Raw genomic sequence first — 16,928 nt, 5'->3', positions numbered from 1 at the left:
ATCTCTGGAGGCGGTCTCCAGAGCAACAGCAGGCAGAGTCAAGAGACCACCTTGCCATTGTGTATGTGTGAGACATTTATGGAAAAATCTTGTCTTGTACATTTTTTTTGTGGCTGCAGAATGCAGAAAGAGCCAGCTATGTATTGATAGCTTAAAGCTTATCATGACTAACAGCAGCTGTAGCAGCAAAACGGCAGAAAGACGCCCGGTCTTGACCTCTCAAGAATGTCGTCCAGTATAATCTACTTGAGTGACAGGTTCCTTCACCCTCAGTGTGTGGAGGAGAGGTCCTGTAGGTCCCTCCTACCTGCAGCTCTCAGACTGTACAACAAGCACTGCTCCCAGTGACCACCCCTACCAGACCCTGGACAATCTTATGTGCAATATTTCACACGGGCCTGTGCAAAAGCCAACACTTATGCTGTCCAACACTTGTGCTGCTTAATTGTAGTTGTTTGTAGTTATAATAGTGCATTATAGTTTTGTACTGTAGTTTATTGTAGTTTCTGCTATTTATTGCTCTGTACTTTTTCTGCTGCTACTTCTCTGTTTCTGCTGCTGTAACAGTGCCAATTTCCCCGCTACGGGACAAATAAAGGGTTATCTTATTTTACCTTATCTTATCTTACCTTATCTTAATTTATGTCTCCTGTATCCAGCAGTATATTCCACTTTAATTTGAGCTAAACAAACAAACTAACTAACTATAACACAATGTGCTCATTTATGTTCGTGCTAAATTTTTAGCTTGAAGTGCAAACATTACTAGCATTCTGGTGTCAGGAACAAGTAATGCAGGAGGGAAAATATCCTATTTTGAGCTCCAGACAACTATTCGTCAGTACTTTACAGTGAGTTTGAATACTAATTTAGGCGCATGGTTTCCGTTTTACCTTCATGGCACTTCTGCTGCGACCATCCACGCCTCATCTTACGCATCACCTGCTGCCAGAATCTGATTGGTGCAGCATCAGTCTGGACATTCAATCCTAAGGAACCAATCAGGGAGCCGCTTTCAAATCCTTGCTAGCTCGTCAGTCACGGCACAGAATTCAGTCTCGCTAGCGTGCTTGTCGATTAGATTCTGCATTAGCTGAGTTAAGGCACTTGTATGTGTTCATTTGTACATGCTCACTGAGACTGGGTCAGGCTCAGATAACAAAAACTGATTTTCTGCACTGTTTGGTATTCTGGAAACTCTGGGTTTAGAGGCGCTTTATTCGTTGTATTTTATTTTGTACTGCTGAGAAAAGAGTTCACAGCACGGCTTTATTTTCACCTTTTGTTTATGTTGAGAGATAGATTTAACAGCACCTGCTCACCCTTCCCTTTGGAGCTTCACCTCACCTCTCTGTGTGCTTGTATCTAAAATCTAAGCACCGGCAAATAAATAACTTTACGTTAACCTCACCATCTGGTTTCAAATGTTGCTTCCCAGAGCAAGCCGGGTTGTAAAAGCTCCATCGTTGTATTTGGGAAGACAAGTCAGGCCGACATCATCATAACGTATCGCCTAAAGGATGTGTGACGCTTTTTCTTCGCTCTGTTGAAGACATTTGAACAAGCATCAAACCTCTCCCCTGGGTTTAGAACAACAACTCTCCCTCTTTGATATTTTAAACTTACAGTCCCTTAAAAAGAAAAGAAATCAATAAACGCAAATCCTATCACATCGCTGCTCCACCTGTTGTGTTTCATGTCATTCAACATCCCAAAATTTAACATAGCATCTCACGTATTACAGTGTTTGTGTGTGTGAGTGTGTGTGTGATATTTTCCAGCGACATAAAGTCCAAGTTTGAATAGACGAGCTCCTTCTCTACGATATGCACGTGTGTGCTTGCTAGAACGCCTTTCCGACACACTCTCCAATTAATCCAAGGCAGAGCATTAATTAAATGTAATTAGATGTTTGGAAAATAAATGTCTTTTTACAATGGTTGGATGTGTATTCATTTGATTAACTAAATGAGCGCTTGCGAGATGCGAAGTAACTCTGGATCTAGGTCGGCCTCCTCAAGTTTCATCTCACCTTTCTTGCATGGTTGCTTCCATGCATTTCACAACCTCGACCCGTCTCTCTGGCTTTTCTGCCCCGTCGCTCAGCTCTCAACCACCTCTGGGTCACAGAGGTTAAAGTTGAACTGAGACTCTTACCGACTCACTCTTTTCCACCATGTAATCCCCTGACCGTCTGTGGCCTGATTCCTTGTGAGCGGCAGATGTGAAGCTCATCTCAGACAGTCCCGACACGCTCTCTGACTCCATCTGTCTCCAAACATGTCTGCTCGGTGAGCCGCTGCATCGTGCTGTAACAGGGAGCCGTGGTTTTTAGCGATCTTGAGCCAATCAGAGGATAAGACGCAGCATCAGCACCTCCAGCACCAGGAGAGGGAGCGTACCCCAACTCAGGAAAGCGAATTTGAGGAATGTGGTTTGATTTGAGGTGTTAAACGAAGACTAGGAGGAAAAAAAAAAAGGAACTTTTAAATAAACGGTGTTGGAAGATTTGTGCTGGTGGGTTCCAGGCTTATATGAGGAGGTGCTACCAAATGCCTGTGGAGAACTTCCATCATAAAAAAATATGGAAAACCTGCATTTGTTCGATGTAAATAAGCCACCAGACAAACAATAAATCATGAGAAAGATGATAAAGGTTTCAGTAAGTCCAATTTAAATGATTGGGTACAAAGCCAAGCCATGTAAGACGGAAATACATGAAATAATCATAACGAGCCCCCCCCGTTTTGGTGGAACCACGGCTGTCAAAAACACACGTCAGCACTAATGAAACAAGACCAGTGGAAGGATTCTTGCTCCATGGAATGTAGAAAACACTATTTTATCGCCATCGTCAGCTTCTTAAAACGACATTTCAAGAAAATCTGTTGCAAATTACTTCTGTATGTGTGAGTACAGTTAAGGAAGAAAAAAAAAGTGAGGTTGTCGCTTGGTTCTTGGTTGGCGGTGTGAACCAAGGAACTCTACCATTCATCTCCAGCGGCCAAGTCCAGGTGTTTGTAGGTTTAAACCACCAACAAACCCGTCCCCCCCCCCCCCCCCCCCCCGATGTAGACTGTCCTCACTCCCGTGTTGGATGACGTCACTGATCCATTACATCATATAGAAAAGGTTCTAAACTGACCCGCTGCTAAGACCAGCCCACGAATGCAGACGAGCCAATCACAGTTTGTATCAACTACACAATAGACTCAGACATCCTGAGCTCAGAACGCCAAGCAATGACTTGCATCTGGTTTTATAAGTGACAAACAGTAAATTATTTATAGATTTTCTTTAAAAATGCAACTCTGACATGAGGCTGACTGAGTTTATTTTAGAATGTAGCATAGCTCCTCTTTGGTTGCTGCTCTGACACTGGCAGCCTCCATTGTTCTCAGGTCACTGCACTGATTGTTTGTCCGAGACAGGAACAGGTCGCTGAGTGGGCGGGGCTTAGCGATGGGTGACTTGCCTATATATGTGGTGGCATAGAAAACCCCAGGACGCAAAGATTATAAAGGCTGTGACGGCGTAACCTGATGGGTTAGATGATTCGTTTCACCATCACCAATAGGAACTGTTCGGACAAATATGAGCCATATGATTGGATGAGCCGGGGTTGAACGAAAGAGCCGATTTGGTCCAGACACACAACTTGAAGCCTGACAAGGTTGTTTGTCACATGATCTTGAGAATCAATTTCGCGAAACCGTCTGCCTCACTTAGTCATACACCGGGAAATAGAATAGAGAATATAAGTGTATATGTAATATGTATATGTAATATATACATGAGTAGAATTGGCTCTTTGACATCCCATAAAAAAAATACAGTCTCTATCATGTAATACAATCATTGATGATAGTATAGAAAGTAAAAGTTTTCCCCACAAAATGGCCTTTTCATGCTGTTGTACCACGCGTGAATGCAGGTTTGAGCAGCACTGTAATATTCTAGCTGCTCAAATAATTCCCTTTGACTATCCAACAACTATAAAATGACTGTATGTTGCAAAAATAAATGAAATGTGATGAAATAAAAAGTGCAGTATTCCCTTGTGAAGGGCCCCTGTGTTATGGAGTAGAGGTGTAAAGTAGCATAAAATTAAAAGACCCAACTGAGAACTGCTTGAAAATTTTAGGTACTCTTACTGAGTAAAAGTACTTTACATACTCTGGTTTTTAAAACATCCACACAAGAGCCACGTGAGGACTCAATCCCTTTCTCTTCTACTCTTTTTTCCTTTCTCAGTCATTCTCTGTATATCTCTCAATCCCGATGAATCATTATCTATCTCCCTCTGTCACCCCAGCTCATACAGGGGCAGTATTATAAGACTACTATGCCCTTTCAGAGAGGATAACCAAATCCCCGCTGGAGATGCTTGAGTAAATGACCGTGGGAAATTGGTGTACTTTAGAACACAGCGATACCAGGTCCACACGGGGAAAGCCTTGCTGGCTAAATCCCCTAGTCCCTTGCCTGGTGTTTACCCCTGCCACCATATCGCTCCAGATCTGAAATCCCAACAATCCTCAAAACCCCATTATAGACGCTAATCCCCAGCCGTGCACACTCTAGCTCCTCGCTCTGGGAGGTATTATAGCTAGACTGACTAATTTCATTTCGACTGAAGCCAGGCAAATATTCCAGAGTATTAAATATTTCCGAGGAAACATTCTGTCTGTGCTCTCTGGTCTTCATGTCAAACGCGGTTGTAAATTTCAGGTCCTGTGACAGACCGTCATGTTTGCTGAGCTTCATGAAAGGAGCAACACATGCTGCAAACAAGTGTGCGGGAGTAACATCCAACCAGCAGAGGGGCAGCGTGGCCACTTTGGCTCCAGACCTGTTCGTTTTTTTAAAAGAACTTTGTGTCATTTCCCCCGCAGCCTCTCTGACTGGAGCAGCAAATCAATGGAGCCAAAGTTATAACCATAGTGGTGATACATTATAAAACACAACAGAAAGCACTGGCTCAGCAGAGCTGACAGCCAAACAACCAATCACAGCCGAGCCAGCGAGCCCACGACTAATGAGCTCCGTTCTCCTGCTCCGCTCTCCGGCGCCATGTGAGGACAAGAGAAGGAGAGATAATGAGGGGAGTGATAATAAGGTAAAAAGTAAAGAGGAGAGAGAGAAGAGTTGATGAGGAGTCAGGAGGAGAGACGTGGAGGTCCGGATTTGAGGAAAAGAGAGGAAAAGAGGGAGGAGTGGAAGAAAAAGTGTTGAGAAGAATGAGGGAGAGGATAAGAAATGAAATGGGGGGAGAGCCAGTGAAGGGGAAGTGGCAGAGAAGATGAAAACGTGGAGCGTAATAGGATATTCCTCTGACCTGAGCAGACCCCGAAGGAGTCGGGACATCAGTCCTGTACGGAGTCCCTCAGCTGCCCACCGACAAAAATAAATACCAGAAATCCTTTATTATTAATCCCTTGCAGGAAATTGTTGTCACATTGTTGCTTCTGCGTGAGCACAAGATACAATTTATAACCACATTTGGATTAATTCATGGTCACAAGATGTTTGTATGTCATGCGTATCTAAAGCTTAAGTCCTAAACTGAGTTGAAACCACTGCAGTCCAGATGTGCCTCACAGCAACTTTGGTTCAGACCACAACAGAAAGGCCCGCTGTGTTTCAGAAAATGTTGGTTGCGTGAAGAATTTTTTAGGTTGTGTGGTCGCTGAAGAAAGTCAGTTCTATATTTGTCTCGCAAACTATCCCTCTGCACTTAATATAAGACACAACCGCGAAACAATTAGCATCTCATTAAGATAAAGAGGTCTGTTTTTTAAACATCGTACTCTTTTCATTTCAAGAAATAATAAGAACCTTTTGCTTATTCCAAACAGAAATTCCCCGCTGAGATTTATTATGCATGAAATTAGTGAAATGACATGAAACAAACTGCCTCATCTTACTGAGATTGTATTTCTATCAAGCATTTCTGTCTTGTAGTTTTTGTGATGAGTTTTTTGACTACAGAGTTTGCGCTGCATAACTTTGCTCCTTAAAGGAACACATCTTTTTGGGAAATAAACTTGTTTTCCTTCCTCCCCAGAGTCAGACATGAGATCGAGACTCTTCTCTCCTCTGTGCTGCATCAGGGAGCTGAGACTCACAGCGATCAGGTGACTGCTAGTTAGCTTAGCACGATGAATGTGCTGGGGAGGTAGGTTAGTAAATCCCTCTCTTGATCACTCATTTTCTAAAACCTATAGTTCGTCCTCAGTGTATGTAAAGACCTGATCAACGACCACCTGGGGTCGGGGGCTGGAGGGTCTTTCCTGACAGCTGTGCCAGTGAGGCCTGGCTGGTTGGATAGGCTTGGACTAAGCTTGGGAGACTACAAAAATAATGAAGGCTTAAGTGTGTAGATCAGTGGCATTAGGGGTAGTGAGCACGAGGATGTGGGCTATGGACTCTGTCAGGCCCCTTAAAAGAGGTCGGGGGGGGAGGCAGTTGTTTCCCCTCTCCTGCGAAGGATTAGGAAAATAATACAAGGCCTACAAGTTGAGGGGGAGGGATCTTCAGGTCGATTTACTTGGCCATTTCTGGGGGGGGGGGGGGGGGGGTGGTTAACCTTTCCCACTCATCACCATTCATTGTGCTAAGCTAACTAGCAGTCAGCGAGTCTCTGAGGATCCCAGCACACTAATACCAGGGCATCTATCTTCTTGTCTGTTTCTGAAAAAGGACAGCAAATAATCAAATGCCCCCAAAAAGTTGGCATGTTCCTGCAGAAGTCATTTGGTACCACATGTTCCTTCAAGAAATTATTTTGACTCGATTTCCTGGGCAACATGACATGTTTTTTTTTCCCAAATGATACAGCCTACAGATTTTTTTTTAAAAAATTTATATTCATATTTTTTTTCTATTATATCTCAAATAGCTTGGAAAAATAGGACATATGGCTGTCATGAATGAGGGGCATGACCCCGGACCCCTGAAGTTTTGAGATCAGTCCCAAAACTGTACAACCCTGGAAAAACAGAGGGACGGAGAACAAGCCCAATCTGTTCTGCCATATATCAATAGATAGATCTTGCTAATGAAAGAGTCGCATGGGAAAAGAAAAATTCACCACCCGGGACTTGGTGGTTACCATAGACGCAGAAATACAGACTTAACTGGGCTGAAAACAAGTATGCAGATGAAAAGCTGCATACAATATTTACCCAACATGCGATAGTGATGTCAAAAGCAATGCTGATTTTCGACTTAATGAAAGCCAAATTGAAATAATGAAAGTGAATCAGAAATAGCAGCAATGTTTTCTCTTTTTTTTTTATCACTTTCAGTAAATGGCTTAAGGATAAGAAGTAGAGTTGAGTTCAGGCTGCAAAGTCAGATATCATTTCTACAATTAGGATATGTTCTATACTGGGCTCAGTGTTTTATTCCGACATGAGAGGAAATCAAGATAAGTAGCCCACAAAGAAATTAGAGAGATTCATGCTACATGCTGGAGCAGTTTTATGGTCACAGGGGCTTAAGATATGAATGTGGAAAAATAAATGTGTCTCCTGACATAGATATCTTTAGCAGCCTGACAAAGAGCTGGGTTTTAAGGCTTTCTCTGTGCAGTTGACCACTGGGGAGGATGCTGTGCATCAACACAGAACAAAAGTAGAACTACTAACTTTTTTTAAAATATCCGCTTTCCATTTGTCACAGAAAGTATACTCTTTATAGAGCTCATCATTTTTTAAATGACTAGAAATCTGGGATCTTGTAACTGCATTTTAGATCTTAAACACATGCGTTGTTGTCTGACTTTCCTTTTGAAGCAGGAAATGAAACAGCCTAGAGTTTAGATGTAGATCGTCTTTTTAACAAATCTACAGCTGTAGAGGAAAATGTACATTGTTGAAGGAAGAAAAGTAAAAAAAAAAAAAAAAAAAACAGCAGTAAAATGATTAGCCTTTTACCTGCTGTTACTTAAAGTCATACTTATGTTTATATGGTTAAGATAAGATACACCTTTATTCGTCCCTCAGTGTTGGTGCTTAATATGGGACCCTAAATTAAGGTTTACTTACATTGTGTTTCTAACATTTCTCACTGAGTTCGTCGCCGACTGTGATATTTTTATTCAATCTGAAAATGTACGTACGCTGCAGCTGAAAAGGAGCGAACCAGAGCAAAGTTGTGGGTCGTAAAATCAAAAATCATGAACTCAAATCTGCTCAAACATTCTGTAGCGCTGAGAGGGGCTGCAGAGTTGCGTGACGTTACGTGACTGTAACTGCCTTCTGTCGCACATTCACATCCGATTCAGTCTTACTAGGATTTATCAATGCATTCATTTTACTATTCATTTAGAAATATATTAGGCTCTGACTTTCAGAAAGATCGCGTACAGATGTAGAGATGCTGTTTGAGGTCGGTCCACCCTCTCTGTCTCAGACTCTTGATCAGCGCCGCCCTGGTGAAGTCATGCAAGAGTTTTGGGCCCAAGGGGGATTAATTTGCCCGATCATCATGTAGGGCTGCATGCTACATCTGGACCACGAGTCTGTCGTCAAATCAGTTCAGTGTCTGGATTGGTGGTGTTCAGCTTGTGGATGAAACCATTCTTTACGCTTCTATGTACCGACACGATATCTTAGTCTAGGTAACTGAAACAGTGTTGCTCACCACATTAAATAATAACAACATCCCAGCTAGCTAGTTGGCACATGGCAACCTACACAGAATATAGCAAGAGCTGACAAAGATTTGGCGTGTAAGGCCTGCTTACGTCTTTCAGGGAATTTTCTTTAGGCTTGGGTAGCATGTGTTGTGAAAGCACAACGGACTGGGGAGGCTAGCAAGCAGGCTAAAATGAGCGGTTGCCTGAGTGAGTCTCTTGAGGTGTAAGGTTGTGAGGTTTCTTCACTTGACAGCACGACCTGCTGGCCGCTATTATACTTGCAAAACAAAAAAAACAAAACAAAGTGATGCGACTTAGGTGCTTTGTCAGTAACTGGCTTGGAGAGAACAATCAAGGCTACACTTGCAATGCGTGTTTTCACCAGAAGATGGCGTCATAGGCAAGGCTGTGCATGGCTTTAATAAAACAGAGGCATCTCCAGCCTACGAGGTAAAACTGGGGAAAGTTGGGGACTTACTTTCAGTCGTTAAGTTTTAACTCCTCCTTTGTCAGCTCAAGCTTGGGAAGTGGAAGTTTCCTTCATGTAATTAAAGTTTTAGAGGCAAACCCCCCCCCATCCCCATAATTAGTTGAGTCAAGAAAGTCAAGTGAAGTCAATTTGCATGTTTGAAAATCATGCTAAACCATAAATTGAATGAATCTATTAAACTGATTTATCGCCTTTCTCTAAATACGTAATCACAGCACATCTGCTCACAGTCTGATGCAGATTAAAATCTCTTCTTTGGTGGTGGTGTGTGGGGTTTTTGGGGGTTTTTTTTTTTGGTTGTTCTGTTCTTAAATTTCCCCATCACCTTGCTTGCTTACTCATTCAGCCGTTGTGATTGATTGAAATACCGAGGACAGGAACCTTTAGAGGAGTAAGTGAACACGGCGGTCACCTGGATGAATGGTCGCTCAAATACAGAAATCACTTCTAATCACACCAGTTTATGTCTGCGCATTCCGGTGACTGACCTTTAAGATGTTTACAGATCTGAATGGGTGATGGTCATGCGCTGAATGAGAGATTCACAGAATCTAACGCAGTCGAGCCTACTGGCACACTGCCCATACTGGATCCTCTCAGACCCCTGGAGCCTCTGAGGGAAGGGGGTGGGGGGGAGCTCTAATGGAACAACAGCTGTGCCGACGCTATTTCTGATTTAACTCACTTAGAGGCCATCTTCTTATCACCGGCTCCAAAACACCAGGTCTCCCTTCCAGCTCCTCACTCATTCTCTACAGCTCCCTAACGTTATTGTAAACTTTAGAAATTTAATTGCGGTTCTGGAGAATTCCGCCGTGAATCCGATTGAAGCCCCCCTGCTAGAAAACAAATCCGCCAGTTTCCTTGCAGCAAAACTCCCTTGGCCAGTCCCTCTCCCAGTGCACAGACAGCAAAGGAAGCTGCACACATAATCATACACACACCCAAGAGGGCACTCTAATATAATTAGGTACAAACCAATTATTCAAGCAATCAGTCTCAGTTTGATGGTGTGTCAACACTCCTTGTCAGTCCTATTTCCCAAACTGTTCTTGAGCTGCATCACTAATTTTGTATTCATACTCAGCATCCATAAGAGCTCGCACTCTCTCCTCAGCTTTAATCATTGTAGTCTCTGCAATCAAGAGCAGAGGAAACTGTTGACAAGAGGTCACAAGTCGAGTTGTGAAATATTACAAAAGTGTGGATTTAAATGGACCACTCTGCTAGTAATCCTCCCACAGTCAATGCCCAAAATGGACTTCTTAAGTGGAAATTGCTGCCTTATCACAGCAGATGAGCTGGCTGAGCAATTTGGAACCAGGGGAGCAAATTTGAGAGACAGAAATAGATGCTGAGATGAGAAGAAGGTCTGAATAAAGGTGTCCCCCAGCCGTACCTCTCACACAAACACAATAACTGTTGCTGACTAATTGAGATTCGTATTTCCTCTCCTTCCCTCACTACTCAGGTACTTAGGATCTGCTCTGCTCTGTATAGGCAACTTCTCATTGTTCCTCTATATACATACAGTACATATATGTATATAACTCAACTACAGAGTTACAAACCTGACAGCACCTCAGGCCACAGGAGGGGGAATCAAAAAGAATATTAAGATGAGGAAAATTATGGAGACCTGGAACGGCCGAGACAGAGAGAGAAATATGATTATTTGTGGCCATAAGTGTCACGGTGAGGCACCGAGGTGTAGGACCCAATGGCAGACACAGAGTGCAGAGGCAGGGATGAGCAGTTCGTTGTAGTTTAATACAGTCAAGGTCAAAAAAACTGGAAATCCAATACACAGAGCAGAGGTACAAAAATCTCTAGGCTGAGTCCAACAGTCAAAACCAGGGAATCAGTAACACAGGGCGAAGGTACAAAAAAAAAAACAAAACGCTTGGCTAATCTCAAAAAGTCAGTAATACTGCATGGTCGATACACAGGAGTACAAACAAGAAGTAACGCAGGATTTCTGACGATGACGACAAGACAATCTGGCGTAGGCTGGAGAGCTGAACCGGGGTACATAGGCGGAGAGTGGAGACTGCTAGCTCCGCCCACATCTCAACCGACCTCAAACAAAAGTAAAACAGAGCCAGAACACAAGTCCCAAGACAACCATGACAAGTTATAAATTGTTCCCACAATTGGATTAATTTGTAAATTCCTCCTGTTCTTTGATTGATTTATACCCGTGAAATGGATGTTAGTCCCCAAACATGGATTTATTTGTGTGCACGTCATAAAAAAAATTGTTCCAACAACTTGATTGATTTATGGCCATAATATGTAACCTGTTAACACAATTTTACTATTTTATGTCACTAAATATTATGTGTTACTACAAATTGATTAAGTTTTAGTCAGAAGTTATAATTGGTTCCCTCAATTTGATTACTTAATGGCCACAACTTGAACAAACGGGGGTGTATCCCCGTGTTCTGATGAGGCCATGAGATGTGTGTTATGGCCACAAACTGATGAATCAGTGCCAGTAGCACCCAGCGCAGGAACAAACTCTGTAGAAACACATTTGTACTCATCCAGTATTCCAGCAGAATTTCCTTTGGGGTTTTCATGTATTTTAGCTACTATAGCAAGTAAGTAGGATGGTAATCTGGCGGATTATGCAGGCATTTGTGGTCCCTAATGTCATCGTCAATCCCCATAATTCCACCAGTGAGTTCTAAAAATGTCAGTTATTCAGTTGCACCCGGTGTTTCCAGTGAGCTGCATGAATATGACCCAGATGCTTGAATCCACGCTGACCTCTGTGACCTTTCAGCCCCTGCAGGCTGCCATGACTGAAGGGGCTGTTCTCCAGTTGAGGACGTGTCGCCCAAGATGCACCACCATCGCTACCATCACCACCTCCACCACCACCACCATCACTACCACCTCCACCATCAACACCATCACTCCCACAACCACCATCATCACTACCACCACCTCCACCATCACTACCACCACCTCCACCACCACTACCACCACAACCACCATCACAAACAACACCCCCACCATCACCTCCACCACCAATACCATCATCACCACCACCACCACCACGACCACCACCAGTACCACTACCACTATCACCATCACCACCACCACTACCACTACCACCACCATCACTACCACCACCTCCACCATCACTACCACCACCTCCACCACCACTACCACCACAACCACCATCACAAACAACACCACCACCATCACCTCCACCACCAATACCATCATCACCACCACCACCACCACTACTACTACCACCATCACCACCACGACCACCACCAGTACCACTACCACTATCACCATCACCACCACCACCACCACCACTACTACTACCACTACCACCATCACCACTGTTAGAGAAGTTACTGAGGTATCAAATGAAAAAGACTCGGGGAGACAGAGCTCCAAAATGTCAGCCAACTTTAATCAAAGTGAAAATAGCTCACAAGACGAATTCATAGAACAATCACGCACAGTTTGAGACACTCTTACGATCTAAAATGAGAGGGCCTGTAAGTGTGTGAGTGTTTGTGTGTGCGTGTGTGTGAATGGAATGCATCCCTGGTCCCAAAATGTCCCAGACATTTTCTGTTTACTTGGTTGGGTTATTGGGGTCTTGGCCTTGGCCTTGGTAGCAGCCAGGACAATCCATTCTGCACCCCTACACCACCACCACCACCACCCCCACTATCACCACCATTACTACTACCACCACCACCACCATTACCATCGTCCCTACCATCACAATTCCCACTAACACCATCCCCCACAACTACCACCACCAGCAGAACCGGGACTACCACCACTATCAATACCACCGCATTCAACAGCATCACTACTATCACTACCACCACCACCACCATCAACACCATCCCTAGCACCACCACCATCACACCACCATCACTCCCACCATCACCACCACCACCACCATCACACCACCAAAATCACACCAACATCACCACCATCACCATCACTACCATCACCACCAGCACCATTACTACCATCACTACCATCACCACCAGCACCATTACTACCACCATCACCACCATCACCATCACCACCATCATCACTACCACCATCACCCCCACCATCACCACCACCTTCACTACCACCATCACCACCATCCCTCATCACTATCACTATCAAACTGTCGTGTGACCTGCTTTCTGCAACAACAGCCTTGTCAACTCTATTAACTTCCAGACACAAACAGCTTTCCTGCACTTCATATCTCAAAAGTGAAAAGCACTAATGACGATGCTTCCAAAATAGCTCCGTACGCAACGTCAACATCTGTTGGCGTGATACGTAGCTAGCAGGTGATATAGCCTGAAGATAAGATGCTGCTTGAATCATTAGTTCAAACTCCTTCTCCTGACACCACACTAAATCACAGGTCCTGTGAAACTAGATCCAAAAGGTAAGATCCTAAAATAAAAATGAGCAAAGATCAATCAAAGCTGATTGATGCTCTGTGGCTAAAGTTTGCTTGCCAACTTTTTTTCAAATAGAGTATTTTGACAAGCTGCGCTGGAGCTTTAGGCTGTTGGCTCTTGTTGGGTACCAGCCATGTTAGCTTCTTGACATCACAGCCGCCTCTTTAATTCAGCAACTGTCAGGTCAGGCTGCTGCACACAGTCGGAGCAGCTCCACTTATCTGTGTCTTGTCAAGAAACACCAGCGCCACCATTTGTTTTGAACTGACAAGCGCAGACAATAACACAGTCTTGCACGTCACTGTGGGATGTTTCCGAGCATCTTCCATGGCATCAAAGAGTCTTCCTGAACCTTTGCCATTACGTTCACGTGGGAGGAAAATGCGCTGCTTCTTTCTGTCCCTGCAGTAACCCAACCAACCCGTGTCTCTGCTTCATCTGCTTCCATATATGGGTGGCTCTTATCAGCAAGAAGGGGGAGAATAAATGATCAGTGACAGGCGCAAAACCTGAAAGCTTTTTCTACCGTTTGTTGGTAATACTTGTAAAAATCTGCCAGAGGAACAAGTGAAAACCTTCTTGTTATTATTTCTTAGTAGGAGTACGGAACAGAAAAAAATTCTGGTTCACTTCTATATGCAGCTGATTAAAGGAAGGAACAATTCCTGACGAACCTGAAGGGCATTTGAAAGGCATGTGATTCCTAGAAAACGCCGGCCTTTTCTGAGTCTGGCAGCCTCTTGTTCGTAGAACTCAGTGGTCTACATGCACAAGTACAGATTATTCAAATAAACGTCTGTTTTTACTCAAATCACCTGACATGCACCGCACCGTCACCAGGGGAGGAAAGTTCTGCAGTGATAAATTGAGGTGTATGTCATTTTTTAAAATCCTCAACAAAACACACATGCGTGCACGCACTCACACAAACACACACATCTCAAGATGACCTTAAGAGGGCAACAGTTTTGAGGATCAGGCGTCCCAGTCACTGAAATGCACAAACGTCATGTAAAATGTGTACTTTTACCTTCCACATGTAAGTAAACTCAATATCTAATACGTCTCCATTTTTACTCAAGTAGAATTTGGAATGGTAACTTTTCCTTTAACCAGAGTAGTATTTTATCCGGCTACTTCTACTTTTAATCAGCTGAAGAAACTGCGTACTCTTTCCGCTAGTGGCCATCACTAGCTGCACCAGTACTACCACAAGTACTCTGGGTAGCACGCTGTACTGAACAAGACCAGGTTTAGCTTTAGTTTAACACAGACTTTGAAACCCTTGGAGGAGGGAAGCTGGGTTTTCAGTTCCAGAGAGTTGGAGTTAACCTGGATCTAACCAGCTCGCTGACACGTCCTCCTCAATCATTCAGTTGGCATGAAGTCGCGTATTGAAGGTTTCGCGTCAGAATCACCATCAATAACAGCAGTTTTTGTCTTCTGATTTTCATTATGAGGTCACGCTCAGCTCGCAGTCAAGCTCTGCATGTCCTTCCTCCATACAGTATCTGTTCTGTGGCAGATGCTGTCATAAAACACGATGAGGGCCACTGTGGGACTACTGGGCCGGGACATGAACCCTAGCTTACCAGAACTAAGGTTCCAGGACAAGAGAAAGAACATATTATAGTCCTGTCTCATCCCATCCATATACACCTATATGTGTGTGTGTGTGGGGGGGGGGGGGGGGGGGGTCCTTGTGTTCCACTTTTATGCTCACATAATTAAACAAAGACAAAGGCTTGATATATAGCTGTGCGTCACACTGACACCGGAACCTAGACCCAATATGCTGCAGCCTGACCTCTGTGAAAACGTAGCTTTGGAGGTGGGTGTGATTTTATTTTCTTTCTAACTTTGGGACATCAGGACAAGCAACCATGCTGTTGTAGGACTTTACCGGTTGTTATATACCGTATAATAATTTGCAAGGACAGACTTTATCTGTCGTACTTGAGCTGGGTCTGGCACTGTAAATGGCCACCAGGGGGCCCCCAAGAGTGATTAAAATGTCATGTAATAAGTTTTATATTTTGCTGGAACTGATTGTGTTATTTTTGTAATCTAACTTTGTCCTGTACTCCTTTACTCAGCAGCTCATAAGTGAATTCAGTACTTGGAGGAAGAGAAAAGACTTTTTATATCTGGAGTCACTTGAACGTCATCCTCTATCTAAGTCTCTCTGGTTAATGAGCTGGATTGTCGTTTACAGCTAAAAGTCTGAAGTGAGATGTTGCTGTGTAGCTAACCAGCTCGCTATGTCTGGCATCTTCTTTTGGGGATGCTGTAGCAGCTGGATAAAGAGGAAGGAGCAGTTGAAACAACAATGTTTCCAACATAAAGTGGAATGTTGTGGAGCAACATACAACCTTCAGTGCAGGAGCAGCCAGCAGTCTTCACGGACCCCTGGTTTCTCAGCAGAACCCACGCTGAGTGGTTAGCGCTGCTTCACGTCTGCCTTCAAAAGAGGAACTCTCCCTCTCTGTGGTATAACACACAACCAACCTTCCCACTTTGTAAATAATGGAACGCTTCAGTACATTAAAGACCCACTCTGATGAAAATCACCATCCATCCATTGTCTTCCGCTTATTTTTATTAAGGGTCACGGAGGGTGGAGCCTATCCCAGCAGCCTTCAGGTGAGAGGCGGGGTTCACCCTGGACAGGTCGCCAGTCCATCACAGGACCAACATACAGAGACAGACAACCATTCACACTCACAGTCACACCTACAGTCAATTTAGAGTATCAATCAGCCTCATCCCCTCTTGATGTCTTTGGACTGTGGGAGGAAGCTGGAGTACCAGAGGGAACCCACACAGGAACAGAGAGAACATGGAGACCTTCTTGCTGTGAGGTGACAGTGCTGACCACTGCACCACCGTGCCGCCGCTGTGGAGCTCTATTTTTTACAAATATTTTGATAACAATAATTTACTATCAGCCCGGCTGGAGCCAAGCAGCTCACCTCAAAAACAACCAACTTCGACCCTTAATAGAAATAGGCGGAAGAAAATGGATGGATGGATGGATGGAGAGCTCCACAGCCTTTTATGAGGTATTTATGGTGTTACTAACAATACTGTTGTAATGAACCTGGTTGACCCTTGAGGCTAATAAATGTCCATTTTTCACAGTTCCATTTATTTTGTGACACCAGAAAATACTATTTATATTGTAATAATATTTTCCACTTTTGCATGTTGCATGTTTAATTGTTTTTTGGTTTTAAAAAAAAGTGATTTCTGAGATTTAGCATTTTATACGGTGACAGAGACCCTGACCTTTGACCACCAAAACATCCCCTCGAGGATTTCCTGAGATGTCGTACTGGTGCTGACC

Source organism: Aulostomus chinensis, chromosome 19 (genome assembly GCF_037954235.1).
Source record: "Aulostomus chinensis isolate RoL2024-O1b breed Wild chromosome 19, RoL_Achi_v1.0, whole genome shotgun sequence".
Taxonomy (NCBI): Eukaryota; Metazoa; Chordata; class Actinopteri; order Syngnathiformes; family Aulostomidae; genus Aulostomus; species Aulostomus chinensis.
Note: the sequence above shows the minus strand (reverse complement) of the source record.